Source organism: Mirounga leonina, unplaced genomic scaffold (genome assembly GCF_011800145.1).
Source record: "Mirounga leonina isolate KUSES-001 unplaced genomic scaffold, KU_Mleo_1.0 Mir_454, whole genome shotgun sequence".
Classification (NCBI taxonomy): Eukaryota; Metazoa; Chordata; class Mammalia; order Carnivora; family Phocidae; genus Mirounga; species Mirounga leonina.
The window spans coordinates 17,705,905-17,725,531 of NW_023270763.1; the positions used below are offsets into that span (position 1 = coordinate 17,705,905).

General features: G+C 55.0%; 1 protein-coding gene across 1 annotated transcript in view; it reads right to left on the minus strand.

Moving 5' to 3' along the window:
• Nucleotides 1–19,627, minus strand: part of SBK1 (SH3 domain binding kinase 1) — a 49,248-nt gene that overhangs the window by 19,987 nt on the left and 9,634 nt on the right. The gene's annotated exons all lie outside the window — the stretch shown is intronic.

Consider the following 19,627-nt stretch of genomic DNA (forward strand, 5'->3'; position numbering starts at 1 on the left):
CCAGCCCCCCACAGCAATTCCACCACTGCCCTAGGCATGTGGCTGTGGAGGAAGGGGGTGAGGGAAGCCTTAGAAGCTTCTGGAAAAGTTCCGTGGGCCTGCACTGCAGATTCCTCTGTATTGCAGGGCTCGCCTGTCACGGCCCCATGTGAGCAGAGGCGTGGGAGCAGGAAAGCTGGGTGATATGTCCAGAATTGCAGCCAGAGTCCAGGTTAGGTTCTGTTGGGTCCTTCTGGCCGGCTTTGCCCTGTGAACTGTGTGTGAATGGTGGAAAAGTGGGCAGAATGTTCTCCGAATCCTAGATATGGAAGCTCGAGTAAAGACCTTCACCTCTTGAGTCTCCTTTTTTTTTTTTACCTGTAAAAGTGGGACTCCCATTCCCTTTCTGCTCAGGGCTTGTGGGACTAACATTAACAGCAAACCTTTAGTGGGGTACTCAGTGCCGTTCACATCACTTTACGAATATTCATTCACTTAATCCTCAGAATGACCTTACAAGGCAGGTACTAGCACCATCCCTTTTTGTAGATGAGAGATCTGAGGCACAGAGAGGTTAAGCACCTTGCGCAAAGTCACACAGCAGGGTCTAGAGGTCGTGCTTTTTGCCAGTAAAATATGTTAACTGGGGGCCTCGCTGCCCCTCCTGGAGACAGTTGGGGTCAGGGCCGGCAGATGGGAAGATCTCCCTCCAGGGCAGTGGGCCCTGGCTAGGGAAGAGGAAGTCTTCCTGCTGTGATGGGGGCTGGGGGTGCTGGGGTGGGGATTTGTGCAGCCTCTCTGGGGCCTGACCAGGAGGAGGATGAGGAGGCTCTGTCCTGTCCAGCCTCCACACCGGTCCCTCAGGGCCATCCCAACAACCAGAGGCAGTTGGATCATTCTGTGGCTAGAGTCACAGGGGAGGAGAGCTGGTGCAGCGGGGGAATCACCGTGGCTTCCTCCCGCCCGGACCAGCTCATTTGCATACCCCGCAGGGTGTGGCAGAAGCGACAGAGCAAACACTGAAGTGGCAGGCACTGCTGAAGTGCTTTACTTGTAACAGTCCTCGCCAAAACCCTAGACGGTAGGGGCTATTATCACCCCCATAACTGCATCAGAAGAAACTGAGGCACAGGACAACTTGCCTTGTCCAAGGTCATATAGCTAGGGACTGGTACAGGTGGGATCCGAACCCAGGGAGTTCAATGCTGGTTTCACTTTGGTGGCTCACAGCGGTGGGCAGTCAGAATCCTCCCTCTGGGTTAATGTAGTGCTGTTCTCAGCACTAAATGAGAAAGCAGTGCCCAGTGTCCGGCAGGGAGCACTTGACATTGAAAAATGTTCCACTGCTTCCTCCCAACTCTGATACTCTGCGGCTCCCCAAGTGGGGGCTGAGCTGGGAATCTGCACCTGTTCTCTCTCCAGACTGAAGCTGAACTATGGCAGGGAGAGAGGAGGGGCTCTAACTGGACCCTTCGGGCCTACTGCTTTTGCTTCCTGTGGCCAGAAAGGGGGCTGAGGGGAGCAGGGGAGGGAGTGGGTGGTTTGGGTGAGACTCGGGATCCTTTGGAGATGCTGCTCCTGGCTCTGGCCTGATGCCCAACCGCCTGGGGAACTCACTCAGCAGACACAGGCAGGTGCCTCACCTAGAAAGCAGAGGTGGGAAGGAGGGCCTCAACTACAGAACTCTGGCTAAGCTGCCCTGGATCCCACCCCGAGAGCCACAGCGCCAGGTTCTGGAAGGGCCTTCTCAGGCTCGAAACCCACCCCACCCCACCCCACCCATAGCAGGGTCATGCTTCACGCTCTTAAGCACCACACAACACTCTTCCCCTTTCATGGGGACAGCAGAAGCCCTGTGGTCTCCCCGGACTGGCTATGGGGAAACTGAGGTGGCGTTACCACCAAGGCTTAGTGGCCTGCTTGCCAATGCCCCTTTTAATAAGAGCCAATAGTTAATTGAGCACTTTTTATGTGCCAGACCCTTTCCTAAGCCCTCTTCATGCTTTAGCTCACTGACTCCCCCGGATGACCTTGAGGTGGGTATTATCTTTGTTTTCCAAAGAAGTAAACTGAAGCACATCGAGGATAAGTAACTTACTCAAGGTCACACGGCAGCTAAGTGGGAAACCCTGGCAGAGTCCACAGCCTGGGATCTCAAGCATGGTGCTCTGCTATGTCCCTTGACCTCGGGCTGCTATAGATCTTCATCCAGGAGGATGGCACATTCCCTTCCAGGGCCATGCCCAGTGGCTGGGGCCCAGTGCTGGCCCCTGGCCCCCGGCCCAGCCACTTGGCAACACCCGTTGGTTTCATTAATGTTTAGGGAATGTCAATAGTTTTGAGTGACTCTTGCATCTAGGCCCCTACCTCTCCTGCCTGACCAAAACTTAGAGCGCCTTGAACTCAGTCCTAGAAAGTTAGAGCAAGGAGGAAGCTTATAGCAGAGAGAAACTCAAGTCCAATTCCTCTCTGGACACATGGGTAAACTGAGGTCCAGACAGCAGCCCTCCCCCAGGAGTCCTCAGCAGTGCCTGGGCCTAGGGCCTTGGACTTCTGCTCCTGAGCAAGCAGGACAATTAAAAAGGTTTTGGTAGTTGAATCCTTCTAGCACAATGAGAGGTCACAGGCCGGAGCCCAGAGTAAAGGTGGGGCCAGGCTGGGATGTTCTGGCTACAGGGATGCAGGTTCACTTCCCCACTTAGCCCCGGAGGGATACTGCTCTGTGCCTGTCCTAACTTGGCCATGGTGGAGGCAAGGAACACCCACGTGTGCAAAACACACACAGACGAAGGTCACCCGCTGAGCAAACATTTTCTGGCCTCCACCCTGGGCTTGCAAAGCCAGATGCCTGCAGGAGGGGCCAGCAGGTCACGTAAATGAGTGAGCAGGCCAGGGGAGGCCCCGGGTGGGCTGGAGGGCAAGTGCCCTTAAAGAAGGAGGTGATTCTTCGGCTTTGGCCTGGGGATGCCACGTCATCTGATTCAAGAAGATCCAAAAATCAGAACTCGCCTATGAAATCGTATGTTGTTTTCAACACTGGCAACAAACGCAAACACGAGAAAACGCTATTTGGATCACCAGAATGCGTCTAGAAGCTGTCTTTTACACAGGTGCTGTACGATGCGCTGGCCTCTAGGATGGACAAGTCACCGCAGTGTGGACAAGACAGACCTGGGGTTCCGTGTCCTGGAGCCCAGGGTCTAGATGTGGAGACAAGGTCTCCCAGCACATGAGGACATGGGCTACTGTCTCCAAGCCAACCATCAGCCAGTCCAACTCAGTTCTGCACTCTGGGTCAGGCCATTTCAGGTCAAAAGGGAAGTTGGAGGCAGAAGGCTGCTCCTGAGCCATCCTATGGCCGGGCTTCTCAGGTTGAGGGACCAGCCCCAAAGGAGGGAGGGAATCAGAGGACACAGAGGAGAGGAGCCAGAAGATGGTGAGTGAGGAGCGAGCTGACGGCTGAGAGGCATGGGTTAGGGGCACGCCACAAAGGGTCTGGGCTTGTGCTTTATTCCAGACTCAGTGGGGAGCCACTGCAGGTTAATGAGGAGGGGAGATCTTACTTCCGGTCCCCCTCTGGCCTTTTGATGGTTTTCCCTAGTCACAGTGACTCAAATCTCTGGATTTGGCCTCTCACTCCACTCCCTTGCCTGTGATAAGGCCATATGATAAGGCCCTGGGCTCCTAGGAACCCATTGGAAATGAACTCCTTCAGAGAGGGAGAGGATACACCTGGGTGCTCCTCGTGGCCCAACTGTGATCTACATACTGCAGAGTGAGTGGCTCACTCTCTGTCATTTTCTCTGGGAGATGCCACATGCTTGTCCAAGGTCACCCAGTCTTCAGAGCAGCGGGGCTGAGGGTGGCTGCCTCAGCTGTCCTTGAATTTGCAGGAGGGGCTGCCAGAGGTCTGGCCGGAAGCACCCCCAACCTCTTCTCCTTGGTCACATCCTCTCCCGTGGGTCAATGCCAGCAGAAGGTGGGGGGGGCACCTGGTATTGGGAATGGGGGAGTAGAGGGATCAGCCACCCAGGCTCAGGGCCCCCAAGTCTACAGCAAGAGGAGGACCAGGTGCTTCAGGTGTGGGGTCAGGACTGGTCAGCTGGACCTGACCAGGCCTACCTCCACTGGCCCAACAGTGAGTGGCCTGGGCAAACTGAGAGCAGCCCAGGGTCTTCTGACCCGGAGAGATCAGGAAAGGGGATCGGGATGATGTGGGGAAAAAAGCCCTTGACTCCAGTGCCTGGCACAACACAAACACTAACTAAAGGTTTGTTAAATAAATAAATGAACAAAGGAACTCCCAGTGGGGCTACCTGTACCAAGTCCTGCCTTCCTCAGCATCACTGCTTGCCTGCAGAGGGCTCAGAGAGAAGAGACTGGGGGAACCCCAGCAGCCCAGAGTGTTCCTTCAGCACGGTCCAGCCCCTTCTTGGGATCTCTGATCCAGAACTTCAGGGTACAACATCCCCTGGATGCTTGTCTTCCCATGAGCTGTGGGGCCTGGGGTTTGGGACCTCACTGAGGGCCGGCCTGGGTTACTGCTGTGTATAGCCTGGAAAGCTAAAGCAAGGACCTAGAATGGTCCCTTGGTTGTCCAGGACACATGGATCCAACCTGAGGTTTGGCCCTGGGTATTATGGAGATCAGGGGGAGAAGGGAAGGTCTTGGGATTGCTGGCCCCAGGGCACACGGGGACAGAAAGGTGCCCTGACCTGAAATGGCTTCTTCGTCCAGACTACCTCTCCTCCCCAGAAATCACTGCCTCACTTTGGAAAGAGCTTGTTCCCTCCTGCAAAACATACAAAGTGTGACTTGGGGGAAGCCCCTCCCTGTGGCCTGGGCCGGGGGGCAATGGAATCGCAGAGAAAATACAGGATTCCCACCCATTCTCTCAAACACACCCCTTCCCTGCCCTCTCACAGACAAAGACACACACCCAAAACCTCAGCCATCACCCTAGGGCCACATGCCACAGATCCCCTCACCTGTGGACATCCCCAAATCTTCCCTTCCCAGGGGGGACTTCACTTGAGAACTCAGCCTGGCCCGGGGGGGAGGGGTATATATACTCCTAGGACTGAGAGTCCAACAGCTCCGGGCTCACAGTTTTGGGAGGGGCGGGGGGAGACTCTCCACCCTCTTCCCCCCTCTCTATGGCACAAGGGGCTCTACCACTACTCCCTCCGTGGGGCCCGGGAGCAGCGCCCAAACCCCAGGGCTAGGGTGTGAGGTGGGGGAAGGGAGAGGAGGAGGGGGCGGCTCCTCCGAGCGAGACACAAAGAGACGTCCTTCAGCCTCGGCTCCATGGCGACGCTGGGGAGGGGGCAGTGTGCACCCAATACTTCCTTCCCCACCTGCAGGGTTAGGGACCTCGGCGGCCACTCACCTGGGCCCGGCTTACCTGGGCTGGGGCCGCGGGGACGCCGCGGCAGGGGGCCTGGGCGCCGTCTCGGTTTCCGTCAGCCCGGCCCGGGGGGGCTCAGGGCGCCACAACCATAGGCTGGGATGCGAAGGGCGCCGCGAGGGGCTCAGTCGCCCGGGTCCTGGAGCTTTGAGGGGGCCCCGAGGCCTCTTGCTGGTGAGGGGTAGCTCTCGCGCTGTCCTCAGTTCCCTAGATTTGGGGTTCCTGTGTACCGGAATTGGGGGGTCTAGGAACCCCCTGATCTAGGGGCGTTATGAGCTGGGTCTTCGTGTCTTGAGGTGTGGAGTTGTAATGACCAGGTTCTTGACGGGGGGGTGTCCCAGCAATCCCGGACGGGGGGGTCACTGCGTTCTAGGTCTTGGGGGGGCCCAGATTGAAGAGGGGTAGTCTTAGCCGTACCGTAGGGAGGTCACTGTCTTCTGAATACGGAGGAAGTCTCCGCTTTCCCCAGCTGGGGAGTCGCCCTCTGTTGGATCTGGAGGGGTCTCCCGCTTTCTTTGGGGTCTCTGGGTCCTGGATGTGGTGGGGGGTATCCCCGCGCTCCCCGGCTGCGGGGGCTTGCTGAGTCCCGGCCACCGGCAGGAACTGGGAGGAAGCCCCTCAGCCGCTGGGGGGCTCCGTTGCCGCCGCTACGAGCAGCCCGGCCCTGAGGTCCCGAACCCCGGCCTGGTCCGGGCTCTGACTGCGGCTCCGGCTCGCGATCCGCCAGTTGCTCGGGCCCCGGCCCCGGCGCCCGCCCGGGCAGCGCTCCATCGCTGCATCGCGGCTCCGCCCTCTGGCCCGCGCGCACCTGCCCGCCTGGCCCGCGGCTCCGCCCTCCGGCTCGCGCGCCACCGCCCGCCCCTTTGTCCGCCCCGCTTGGCGCGCGCTCTCGCGCACGCGCACTCACCTCGGCGCGCGCTCGCCCTCCCGCCGCGCCCTCCCGCCGCGCGCCGCGGGGCGCAGATTCTCCCCGCGCAGAAGGAGCGGCGCGCGGTGCCCCCACCCCGCCTTCCGGCCGCGCTGGGTCCTAGCGCCCGTGGGCTCCCTCTCCATCTTCCCACCCCCGTCTTTTCTAGGTCAGAGCCCACGAGGGGGCGAGAACGAGGTTAGGGAGGACTCGGGGGAGTCTGAGAGGGTCACCTGGTCCAGCCTCCTGGCCCCTTCGGGACCAGACTGCCCCAGACTGTCCCAGTCTGTTCTTGTGGGGCGGAGCATGTGTCTGTTTCAAGGAGGGAAACAGCCAAGCTCTGTTCTGCAATCCCGTGTGCATTCATTCATCCGTCAGTCTGTCCTGTCTGTCCGCTCATCCATCCATCCATCCATCCATTCTATTTTGAGCGAGAATTCAGAGAACTACCAGTCTACTCAGGGAAGAGGTCGTGACCTGGGGCCTTGGGGGCCGCGCGTGACCAGACTAGGTCGCTTTTTGTGACCCCTGCTATGAACAGTGACTAGTCGTGGGATGCAGCTGATCTGCACAGTGCTCACCAGAGAGAAGAGAGGAAAGGGGATTCCGAACAGAGAGAGCAGCGTGTGCAAAGGCACTACCTGGGTGTTAGAAAGGAGCATTGTCTGATGCTGATGTTTGGTGGCCTAGAAGGAAGCGGGGGAGATGAGGGTGGAGATGAGATAGAGACCACTCATCCTCCCAGGCCCTATTCCCCCTCTTTCTCAGACTCCTCCATGAAGCCCCAGCCACACTGTTTCATTAACGAAAAAGCCCCCAACACACCCAGCACTTTCCCTATTTCTTCTTTGTTCAGGCTGTTTTCTCCACCTAGCATACTCTTCCCAACCACCCTGACTGCATCTAGATAATTTTGAACAAGGGATGGCAGACTCATATATCTATAGATCACACAAATTAGTGACTAGGGTCAGGTGTCAGGTGATAGGAAGTGGTGAGATGAGGCAAACTGGAGCATCGTGGGCCTGTACAGGACAGATGATCTTTCAAGAGAAGCAGCAAATCCATATTCTAACATAGCGTCTTCCAATTTTTCCGTATTTGAAACCAATCCCCAAGTTCGGAAATAGTGAATGGGCCAAATGAAATGTGCTTTGGGGCCAAATCTAGACCATGGGCCATCATTTTGGAAACTGCTTCTGAGAATATTGTCTAAGTTCCCAGCTTTTCTCCCTCCTGCTTCTGTCTAGATGCTTTTGTTCTAGAATCCAAGTACTGTGGGACCATCAGCTCTGTAAAGCACTAAGTGGACTGGGTTGCTCCTCTGCATAGCATTGCCAAGGATGCCCTGTTACCTCCAGGGAGAGAAATCTAACTTCCCTATCCTGGTGTTCAGACCCCGTAGCCTTTGGGGCCTCTACCCTTCCATAATGAGGTCCCCTCTGCTCCATTAAGCCTTGACCTTAGCCAGCGTTCCTAGAATATGTGCTTTCTCAGACCTCCGTGCCTTCTACACTTGGTTTCCTTTAAGTAGAACACCTCTCCCCTCTTCTTTGTTCTCCATACAAGTTATCCCCACCCCTTCCCACTCCAGGTATCTCTTCTTTGTCTGCCTTTCCTCTCTCCCCCCTCCATGTCCTGCTGATGGTCCAGAGTTTCAAATTTCACCCTTTGTTCTACACCTCTCCCAGTAAGGCCTTATTGCCCCAAACAGACTAATGGAGGGGTTTAAGTTATGGGGCAGGCAGAAGCAGGAGGCTAGAGAGGGAGGAAGAGGGAAGGAAATGTCTTCCCGTGTCTAGTAACCGAGTCCCAGAACATTCGAATTTAGAGTGCGTTTTCCTCTTTTTACAGATGAGAAAACTGAGGCCTAGAGAGGGGCAGGAGCAGAATCTGCCTTGAAATGCTCCCAGCCATGGTAATCAAAGGTTATCAAGGCCACCTTCTGCAGAAGCCTTCCCTCATTCCTGGCCTGGGGATTTGATTACCCACAATGCAATTAGAAAATGTTTGCCAAAATGAATTGTGGGGTATTGAAGTCCGCGCCTCTGCAGGGTGAGAAGTCCTGGTCCCCAAAGGGGGCACACTCTTCTCAGGGGACACATCCAGGGTCCCCTTAATGTTTAAGCTGTGGCCGTTGCCAGGGCACTTTGGGCTCCATGTGTTTGGAACCAGCAGGCAAGAAGAGGAGTCACTTCCTGGCAGTAATAATTGACCCTAATCCGTTACTAGAAGTTACTAGAGAAGTACCCTGATTAGTTACTAGAAGAAGGCAGGGCTGCTTTTACAAAGTGGGAGCAGGGAGAAATACAGGTGGAAGTCAGTAATCCATTGGAGTGATCCATTGGTTATGATAACCAAGAGTTTAGACCCCTCAGGACTGAAGGGTTGGGTCACACCCCCGGGTGATCCATGGAGACCTGCCAAGTTGAGAGTGTGGATAATTAAGAATGGGTAGTGAAGGGGGAAAGGACTGGTACCAGTCCTGGCCCTGAGATCAAGTACAATGAGGGGGAGGGGCTGTAGTTCATTTCACCAACCACCCTCTTCACAGTTTCCATTTAGAAAGAGAGACTCAAGGCATCCACGGCGGAGCTGCGTGGCCTGAGGGGTGGGATGTGGCAGTCATGAAAACGCACCATCTAGATCTCTGACTGCCCAGGGCAGCAGCGGTGGAGGCTCTCCAGAGTTCACGAAGAAGGCTGGCCCCACTTTGCTTCCTTCTAGCTGATCCCAGTCAGTGACTGAGTGCCTCGAAAACACTAAAGCGTCCAGTTCCTTAGAGACACAGAGCTTCCCTGATAGGCAACTGGGGATCAAGGACTTCCCATTGGCTTCATCAAAACGTTCTTAAGGTTCTTATCCCACCTTCCTTCCTTTGTTTCCTCTTCCATGCATTGGATCTATTGAGCCTGATGGTTCGCCCAGCCTCCTCTGGCTCCCTTCTGATTTTCCTGCCCAAGCGTTTTCCCCAGTAAGATAGCTGCTTGCAGTGTCTGATCCCATCCTTGGCCCACTTCTTGGAGGGGTGAACCTTCACAATATATCTGAAGAGAGGAGCTAAAACAGCTATTCGTAATGCTGCACTCCTTTTTCCTTGACACCTGGGGATAATCCACTCTTGGTAGCTCAAACTTTTGTATCCAAAGCAATACTGCCCTTCCAGAGAGGGTCTTAATGGGTGTGATCTGGATAGCAGAACACCAAGATAGAACTTAGCTCTGATTTCCATAACAACACAGAAGAAACATCAGAAAACAGATGTCCATTTAGGTTTCCTCGGCCTGGGGCCCACACCCTCTCTGATGCTGGTGTGGACTCACACTCGCAGGCAATCAGTTTGCCACTCCGTGCTCAAGGAAGCTTGTGGGGCTAGGAATCCATCCCAGGACCTCCCTTTGGCTGCATCTTGTGTTCACTGATGTGTCAGAAGTTTCTGCTACTGTTGTGGGGGTTGGGGAAGGAATCGTAACAGAGTCCCTGTCCTCTAGAATATATACATCACGTTTCAAACTATATGAGTTTGGGTGGCTCTACTAGTTGAACTGAAATTGATGTGTCGGCCATATTGGTAGTCCCCATGCTGGGGAAAAATGGTGGCATTTGGGGATTTTCCCAGTGTGGTCTATGTTCTGTGATGCTCCTTATTGCCTCACGTTCCCAGTCATGACAAAGAGAAGGCATTCCTGGCTTGTTGGTCTGCATTACGATAGTGCAGGAAGCACCCTCTGCCCGGATGGCCACCATCATGCCCAGGCCATCAGCATGGCCAGAGATCCTGGTGGCATTGGTGCCTGAGTAGTTCAGAGAGCAGATCAGGTTTAGGAAGCTGAAGACCATGATGACATTCTGAGTAAAGGTTATGGAAGCTCTTCACAGCCAGGAACAGGAGCATCCAGCGCCCCTGGGAGACACAGGTCAAGCTATTGCCAATAACAAAAACCAACAGTTCCACCAGAACGCAAGATGGATCAGAAGGAAGACAGACAGGGCAGCCCAGGATGGACAGCAGCTGGAGGTGATGGATCTTTAAATCTCTCATTACCTTTATGGAGAATATATGCTGAAGTGAGAAACACAGTGTTCCAGCAAGAGTCCTGATGAGTCCCCACCTCCCGTGTCGAAATACAACACTGCGACCGCAACCAGCAGGATGCCACTGATGATGGGAAGTACGGTATAATGGCACTGCAGAGAGGAAAGAACCCGCTTCTTTATGACATTGCTGAGCTGCTGAGTTGTACTTGGAGTGGCTTTGAAGGGAATTCTGCTCCTTGTAGCTGAAAGCTTGCCAACGGATAGGAGAAGAATATCTCTAAAATCATGAGAGTGGTTGCTCCTGGAGATGGAATCTAGGAAATGGGCCCGGGGTCAGGGTAGATAATGGGAATTCACTTTTCTGTGTCATGTTTTTTTCTTTTTCTTTTAATTAAAAATATCTGACACGGGGGGCGCCTGAGTGGCTCAGTCGGTCGAGCATCTGACTCTCGGTTTCAGCTCAGGTCAGGATATCATGGGTCGTGGGATTGAGTCCAGCTTTGGGCTCTGTGCTCAGCGGGGAGTCAGCTTGAAGATTCTCTCCCTCTGCCCCTTCCCCCACTTGCGTGTGCTCTCTCTCAAATGAATAAATACATCTTTTAAAAAAAGATCTGACACAAATATGACAAAATGTTAACATTGATTCTAGCTGTAGATATGCACAGGTTTACACTTTTCTGTATTTTCTTTTACAATTTTCAAAATAATTAAAAATTATTCGGTGGAAGCCTTTTTATTTTTTCAATTTTATTTATTTTTTAAAGATGTTATCTATTCGAGAGAGAGAGAGAGGGAGAACACTCCCTCTTCTGCTTCCCCTGCTCGTGCTCTCTCTCACCGTCTCTCTGTCAAATAAATAAATAAAATCTTAAAAAAAAAAAAGAAAAAGAAACAATCAGGGTGACCACGGGGCTGGTAGACACTGATTGGTGGACGCTGGGTCACAAGCTGACTCCTAGAGCCCAACAAGTGAGCCCCTCCTCCCCCCGAGAACCCCCTAATGTGTAGGGAAGGATATGTCAAGGAATACGACGGGTCCCCAAGGGAAAATTGGGGTAATGTTGCTAAAAGATGGGGGGAGAGTTGATGCTGGATAAGAGAGTTGTACTCTACTTGGACTATGTGAGCATCATGCCAACCCCAGGGCCCCGTGGTAAGCGCTAGTCTTGGTGGCAGACACTGTCAGTCCCCTACCCAGTCTTCCCAGGCCCCTCCCCCACTCCTACTTGCCAGCATCCTCATCACTTTTCCTGTGGGCCTTGTCTGATCCCTCCTGCCCTGCTCATATCCACAGCAGTGCCTGTAGTAACTTGCTTGGCATTGCCTTCCTGGCCCGCTTCTCTACTCCCCTCCCTGAGATCACCTGCCAAATAAACGACTTCCTTTCCAATCCCTGTCTCAGGGTTTGTTTCTGGGAAACCCAAACTAGGGCATCAGGAGATCCAGACCCCTGGGGATGTGTACTAGACAGCACTTGTTTCCTTCCAAATGCCTCCTTTCCTGGAGATAGCTTTGGTGCTCCATTCCTGAGGAAGGAGCTGGGACTGAACCAGCTCTGGGTAGCCCTGAGTCTGTTGAGGATTCCAGAGGATGCTTCTTGCTCCCCTGCAATAAGCTTGGGGGTGGGGAGGTGAGGACCTATCAGATCCTCCCTTCACAACTTCGCAGAGAAACAGCCACAGCCAGCCCCTAAGGAGAGCAGCAGGTATGAGTGCAGGGGGTCAGGGAGCCGAACTACAGCCCAGTCCTGTGTCTCTCAGAGAGTACGAGGTGAGGTCATTTTAGATAATGCCTGGATCTGGCTTTAGAAAACACAGAATCACATACTGCAAAAGCTATTCTTTTTTTTTAAGATTTTATTTATTTAATTGGAGAGAGAGAGAGCGAGCAAGCAGGGGGAGTGGGAGAGAGAAGCAGGCTTCCCGCTGAGCAGGGAGCCCGATGCGGGGCTCGATGCAGGGCTCGATCCCAGGACCCTGTGATCATGACCTGAGCCGAAGGCAGACATTTAACCGACTGAGCCACCCAGGCGCCCCACCCTGATTGATTCTGAGATAGGTTTGTACCCTGAGCCAGGCCAATAGGAAATAACTCTCACTGAACCAAAAGATACAGAGATATACGTCTGGAGTTAGTACTACCAGGGAGACCCTCTCAGAGGTTAAAGCCAAAACAGCAGACTGCAGAACCAAGAGATGATGAGTCAAAATCCTCATGCCATCATTTGAGCCCCTGGATCCCGCCATACCTGAAGACTCTGGACTTTTCGGGTATGTAACCCCCTAAAGTTTCTTTTGTGCTTGTGAGCTGGACTTGGGTCTCTGCCACTTACAACCCCAAGTTCTTTATACTATTTACAAATGTGGGTTTCTGAAGTGTTTAAAAGTGCAGGGGTAAATGAATAATTCTGCTGCCTGTCCCCATACTCACTACTTCCTCAGCATCCCAGGTTGTGAAAGGGAATTCTCAGAGGGAGCTCAGCCCACCCAGGAACAAGTGTTTCAGATCCTCGGAGTCTAGTTCCTGCTCCCCAAGGGCACTTGTTCTTGGGGTCACTTGAGGAGCTGGGTGGGTTCATAGCTGAGCACGCAGGTGGGTTCCTGGGCTGCCACATAGGGTCCCTTTCCCTTTAAGCTTCAGGAACCTCTGGGTTCTAGGCCAAGGCATGCATTTATTCATTCATTCATTCTCAATAATGGGCGCCTACTGGAAGGGGGCACCAGGATAAATAGGTGAGCTACACAGATGTCCTTGCCTTTGGGGGCTTCCAGCCTCGTGGGGGAGACACTGTTCTAATCACGCCAATAAATGTCAAATTCTGACCGAGATCAGACTACAAAGGAGAGACAAATGTCAGGACTTTCTGGAGAAAGTGACGGCTGCGCTGGGTTGGCAAGGGATGAGCAGGGGCGGGTGAGCAGGGGCTACACAGGGAAAGGGCCGTCTCGGCGTTCAGCCTCCTTCTCCCTGCTTCCTGCTCACTCTTGGGCATCAACCTCCATCTCTCCCCTAGAACCTGCCCAACAACTCGGACACACTTCCTTTCTCCCACCTTGCAGAGCTTGCACCCGTCAACTCCAGGAAGTTCTGCTTTCTGTCTGACCTGCGTCCTGCCAGCACAGCACACCTTCTTTGTTCTGACCCCAGGGGAGGCGAAGCGCAGCTGAGCACCTGCCCCCCCAAACCGTTTATTAGGCATCAAGGGTATGCCAGGTACTGCCACAAGGCTTGGCCTTCCCCCAGATGGGGAAACTGAGGCATGGGCTGTAGAGGTCCTGAACTAACAAGGCCAGCCTCTTCCATCCCTGGAGTGGGAATGGACACTGTGTTCTTATTCTTTTAGCCTCTCCCAGGCCAAGGGCTCTGCCCAGTAGGCGGCCTCCGTCCATTACTGGCCCTCCCAGAATCTGCCTGGGGAGGCGGTGTCCTTGACCCCTAGGGACGGGACCCTCTGGCCGCCCCATCCCTTCCTCCAGCCCCCAGCCCTCAGGGAACCTCTGTTCATCCCTGCCTGCTTATTTCACAAGCACAGATTTGTGCCAGGCCAAGTCCTAAGCATCGCACGCATATTAACTCATTCAAACCTCACGACAACCCTATGGTGAGGCTGCTCTCATCGTGTCTCCACGACACAGAAAGGGGAGGTATTTGCTGAAGTTCACACCCCTAGCTGGGACTCGAACCCAGGCAGGCTCCAGAGTCCAGGCCCAGAGCCACCGTGCTGCCCAGCCCATCCGTCTCAACAAAGCCATCCTCACCTCCTCCTCTCATCCCATTCTGTTCTGCCTCATTTCCATCTCTCTCCCCCTGCCCCTCCCTATCACAATTTCCCGATTTCTATCTCTTTCTGCCTATGAGCTGCTGCCCTGCCCAGGAGGAGCCCTGTCCTGGTGTCCTGGGACAATGTTGGGGTTGGGGTGCAGGGAGTGGGGAGGGACACAGGGCAGAGGTCTGGGTGCTAGAAGGGCCCCGGCCACAACCAATCCATTCCCAGCCTGGTGGAGGCTCGGCTGAGCCAGGGCCTGGAGGAGGTGGGCAGGATGGGAGCAGGAGGGGGCTGGGTGGAGCCAGGCCTGCAAGCCCTAATTAAGTCAGTTAATTAGGTGGGGAGGAGAAGCCTGTGGGAGTTAATGAGCTTGGCTAATTAAGTGGATCCTGGAGAATGGCTCAAATTCTAATGATTGGGGAGGGATGGGGGCTTAGGCAGGATGGAGGGCCAGGGAATGAGATGCCTGGTGCCTCCCACGTGTCACTAGGGTCTGTCTGCGGCCACCACAGGGGTCTGAGGCCACTACCAAGACCTGCAGTGGCCATCAGGGTGTGTGGCCACCCCCAGGGGCCGGTCGGAACTTACCATCAAGGTCTGACACCCTCACCAAGCTCGTATATACGATCGACACCTGGGCCTGAAGTCATCACTGAGGGCTGGTCCCTGTCACCCATCCCTTGGGGGCTAAAACCAGGTTCCCTTTGAACATTTTGGGGGACAGGGACAGAAATTGAACCCTGACTTAGGAACCCTTCAGAGCAACCTGACAAGCCCTGTGGCGGGCCGGGAACCATGACTGCCATGCACACATCCCACCGCGTGTAAGTCTGCAAAGCTTACCAACTGTCACTGTCGGAAGGATGTGCAGGCCTCTTGTCCCAGCCCACGGATGTGGCAACTGAGGCCAGGGAGGAAGGAGCTTGCCCTGGCTCATCCTCAGCCTCCTGCTCACTGTGCAGACAGGGCAGGGCCTTCAGGAGGTCAAGGGAATGTTCTCTTCCATGCCAGTTACCTGTTCCAGGAGCCCCAGGGGCCTTCTCTTGCTTGAGCCTTGTTTCTCTCTAATCACCATCACCACCCCAGCTCCGGCGGGTAGAGCACTTAGTCCTGGGGAGGCGTGAGCACTTCATACTAGGGCCAGCTACAGAATGTGGGCCTCTTGTTCAGAAAGCGGAGCAAAAGCCTGCCCTTCTACCCAGCTCTCTCTCTCAGGCCGTCATGGCGGGTTTTTAGTTACTGTTCAGTGTCATGCTCCCTTGGGCGCTGGGTTACGCGTTGCGTCAGTGCAGCCCCTCACAGGTGCCCGGGGCCACCCCACTGCACGCTCAGCCTCGACCCTGCCTGCACCCAGGCCCCCGTCACACGAAGGAACAGCAGGGGTGACTGCGTGGGGCCAGGAGCTGGTAGCTGAGAACCCACGCAGGGGACGCGGGCGGGATGTCCCATCAGACTTCACTTACAAATTCAAAGATGAAGGTCGTACAATTGCAAGATGCTAACGATAGAGCAGTGAGCCCCAGGTTTGGGGCCCTGCGTGACACACACCATCTGGTAGTCCTGACAGCCCTTCCGCACGCTCTCATTTCACCCATTTATCCTTTCACTCATTCAGTTACCAAATATTTGTTGCGTGCTTCCTCTATGCAATGAACGAAACAGGAAAAAAAAAAAATCTCTGTTCTCACCCATTCTCTTGACGGGGAGGACAACAAACAGGGCGCTTCAGTCAACAGTTATGCAAGGGATTCATGCGAGGGGGGAAACAAAGCGGAGAGGGGACAGGGAGGACAGGGAAGTCCTCATAGAGAAGGTTACACTTGAGCAGAAGCTTGACGAAGGTGAGGGAGGGAGCCATGTGGATGGGGGGGGGGTTGGGCAGGGAACAATAGGCCAGCCAGGGCAACAGCCAGTGCAAAGGCCCTGGGGCCAGAGTGTGCTTGGGATGTCAGGAACAATGAGGAGGCTGGTAAAGCATGAGAGGAGACGAGAGGTAATGTGGACAGTTCATTCAGGGCCACCATAAGCCTTCGGCTTTAATTCTGAGTGAGGTGGGAGTCACTGGAGGGAATGAGCCATGTCGTGGGCTTTCATAGGCTCCCTCTGGCTGCTGTGGGGCAGACAGCCTTTGGGGGGCAAGAGGAGAAATGAGGAGCCTCCTGCACCCAGCTGGGTGAGAGAAGACAGCAACTTGGACTGGGGCAGTAGGAGGAAAAGGTGGGGAGAAGCAGGGGTTCTGCTGACGGATTGGACGACGAGGGTGAGGGGTGTGTGTGTGTGTGTATGTGTGTGTAGTTTACGGTGGGCATCTGGACCATGAATTTCTATGAACAGGTGAGGACACTAAGCAGCTCTCTGGTCCCCAGGGTTCCTTGCCCTTGAGGGTCTGCTGTCATTTGGGGGGAACCCCGATCCTCCACCTCATTTCAGCCTGCCTTGGGCAAGCGGCGGCACCATGGAAGGGTTCACCTGAACTCTCTGTCACAGGCTCCCAGGCTGAGATGTTCACAGCAGCCAGGGAGGGACTGTGGCTGGGGGACACGGCCTGGGTGGGGACAGCTGTAAACCAGAGAGGCCTGGCTCACCTGCACGGTGGCCTCCTCTCCCCTGGGGCCTACTGGTGCCACGTGGGAATGTAAGCTCAGGCTCTCAGAGCCTCCAAGTTTTCAAGAAAAGTTGGAAATCCAGATCTTGGGATATAATGCCCTGCTTTTAATAATACTGGCAAATCGGTGTTTAATGTCAGGGCAGGCTGTCCCCCTGTGTGGGCTGCTTCTGTGGGCCTTCTTCCCAGAGCAACCTCTGCACCTGGGGTGTCTGCAGATCTGGAAATGCGGGTCCCCCTGCGGTGCAGCTTGATAGGTCAGCTCTTGGCTGGTGTGGGCAGGAGACGGTGAGGGGGCCAGTTAGGAGAATGGCTGGGAAGGAGCACCCCCTCCGAGCCCCTTGGGTACCAGGCAGTGGCGTTGCTCCAGGGATGATGTGGTTGCCAGGCTAGGGTAGTTGCTGGTCCCTTGGGCTCCCCAGAGGAGGGAGGAAGGTACAGTGGCCAGAAGGGTGAGACCACGGCCGGGAATGAGCCATAGGATGAGAAATGCTCCCAGATAAGAGAACCAGCACGACTGAGCAGGGAGGGAAGGTGACTGGGCTTCTCCTTGTCCCTGCCCCTAGGGACCACTTGCTGCACCCCAGTCTCTGCTCTCCCCCAACCCCAGAAAGCCCATCTCCATGTCCCTGGACCTGGGCTGGGCCGAGGGGCTGCAGGAGAAGCAGAGAGAGAGAGGCGACAGCAAAACCTCCTCCACCATCACGTCGGGTTAGCATCCCCCAGTGTGGCACCGTGCGTCCCAGGCATGACCTCATTCATGCTGCCAACAATCTCAGAAGGTTGGAACCATGGCCATGCCCATTTACCGCTGACGAAACTGGGTCACAGAGCACTTGGGTAACCTGGCCAAGGTCACCCGGCCTTGGAAGTAGTGGGGACTGCAGTTAAACCCCGGGGTGTGTGGCTACAAAATCTGCAACAAGAACATGGAAGCTGTCCCATCAAGAGGCCAGAGCCTCACCGCCGGCGACCCGCGGGACCAGTCCCTGCATGTGTGAGCGCAGCGCTCCCTCTAGTGGCTGGTCTGACACAATGCAGCGCAGACTGGGGGACTGTCTGCCTGCCTGTCTCACACACACTCTCGCACACCCCTGCTTACGATCTGGTCCTGCAGAGGAAGACCGCCCCATCTCCATCTTCCGCTCACCTACAACACAGGACATGTGCCGCTGCCCAGCTGGTTCAACCGAGGCCCCTTTTCCTGGTCAGACTTCCCTGGGCTATGCCCACTCCAGGGTACCTTCTTGTCCCCCTGCTTGGCCCTTTCTCTCTGTCAATGCCTGGGTCTCTTTGTCTACACCTGTGGGTCTCTCAAACTCTGCTGCGCATTATAATCTCCTGGAAAGCTTTCAAAAATCATGATGCACAGACCACACCCGAGAGCAAATCAATCCATTTCCTCTCGCCATCTTTAGATTTGTGGGAGCAAACTTCCCGGTGGGGGGTGGTGGGAGGATAGAGGAACTTTCAGGCAGCCTACTGCAGGCCTCTCGGTTTCCCAACCTCTTCTGCTTCCAAGCTTACACCTCAGATCTCATAATGACCCCACACCTCACCCCCCACCCCGAGATCTCAGTGTCTCCCCCTTCCGTCCTCTTGGTCACTTGCTCTGGTACCCGCAGGCAACAGCTCATTGACCTCATTGACCTCCTCGAGCCCACCGGTCCGCTGCCCATCAGCCCCTTGTGCCACCACCGTCCCTCTTGTCCTGTTTGGGCTCCGCACACCATCACCATAGCTGCTGCCTAGACCCCCCACTCCTGTGCCCCCCTCTGCTGTCGCGGTCCCTGCCTGGCAGGATGGCAACCATCACCCGCTCTCTGCCTGCACCGAGCAAGCCAGCTCTGCACGAGCATCCCGCACTGGGCTGGCAGCTTCCCTCCTAGTTCACAGTCCTGAACAGGCACTCATTGCCGCCCCCCCCAACCCGCTATGCCTGCCAGCTTCTTTTCCCCCTTTCTGGGATGGGAAACTTCCATCTGCCTGCGAGTCTCCTAGGGACCTTGGTGGAGCTGAGGATCCTGCCTGTCTACCCAGCCCCCAGCTCGTGCCAATGCTTCTGGTCTGTCCACCCCACTCCGAGCAGCAAGGTCCTGGATGACTCCTTCCCACCTTCTCCTTTCTCCTCCAACCGTGGCTCCCACTTCACTGAGAAAACAGATGGATCAGATTGCCTCCCGCCACGAAAGCACAAACCCACCCAGCTGCTCACTTCTCGCTTCTTCCCATCTGCTTGGGTTGGGGGAAGCCCTCCTCCGTGTGAGGCCAAGCCTCCCTTAGGACCTTGTTTCTTCAGGACTCCCCTGCCTCCCTGTTCCACCAACCTTGTTCTTGTCCCAGGATCGTGGCCACAGGCACGCAGGCTTGGGCATCTCCTCCTTTACCCCGCACGGTGCACAAAGCTTCCGGACAGAGCTGGCTTCTTGTCGCTGCCCTACCACCTCCACGTCTCTCCTTTGTTCTTACTGTTCTTTCCACTTTCCTTTTGCAAATATGGCTTGGGTTTTTATTCCAGTTAAACGTGCCCACAGCTTAGAATCAAGAAACACGAGCAGCCCCACTCCCATTGCCCACTGCTTGAGGACAATCCTTTCAACTCTTGAGGGAATTTTTACTCCTGGGTTTGCTACCTAGCACCTTCCCATTGCTTCTCTCCAGTTTTAGGTTTTCCCTGCCAACTCCCCACTTTGGAAGATGAGGATTTAGCTCCCTTACACTCCCTTACATCCGTCCCCCACACACTTCCTATTCCCGCCCTCCTAATACAGTCTCATCAGAACATTGCTGGTAACTACATATTGTGGAAACATTACGGACAGCTTCATGTGGAATACTAAGCTTTCTCCACACCCTCCTTTTCCTTTTTTAGAATAGATTTTGTTTTTCTGAAGTAATCTCTATGCCCAACGTGGGGCTCAAACT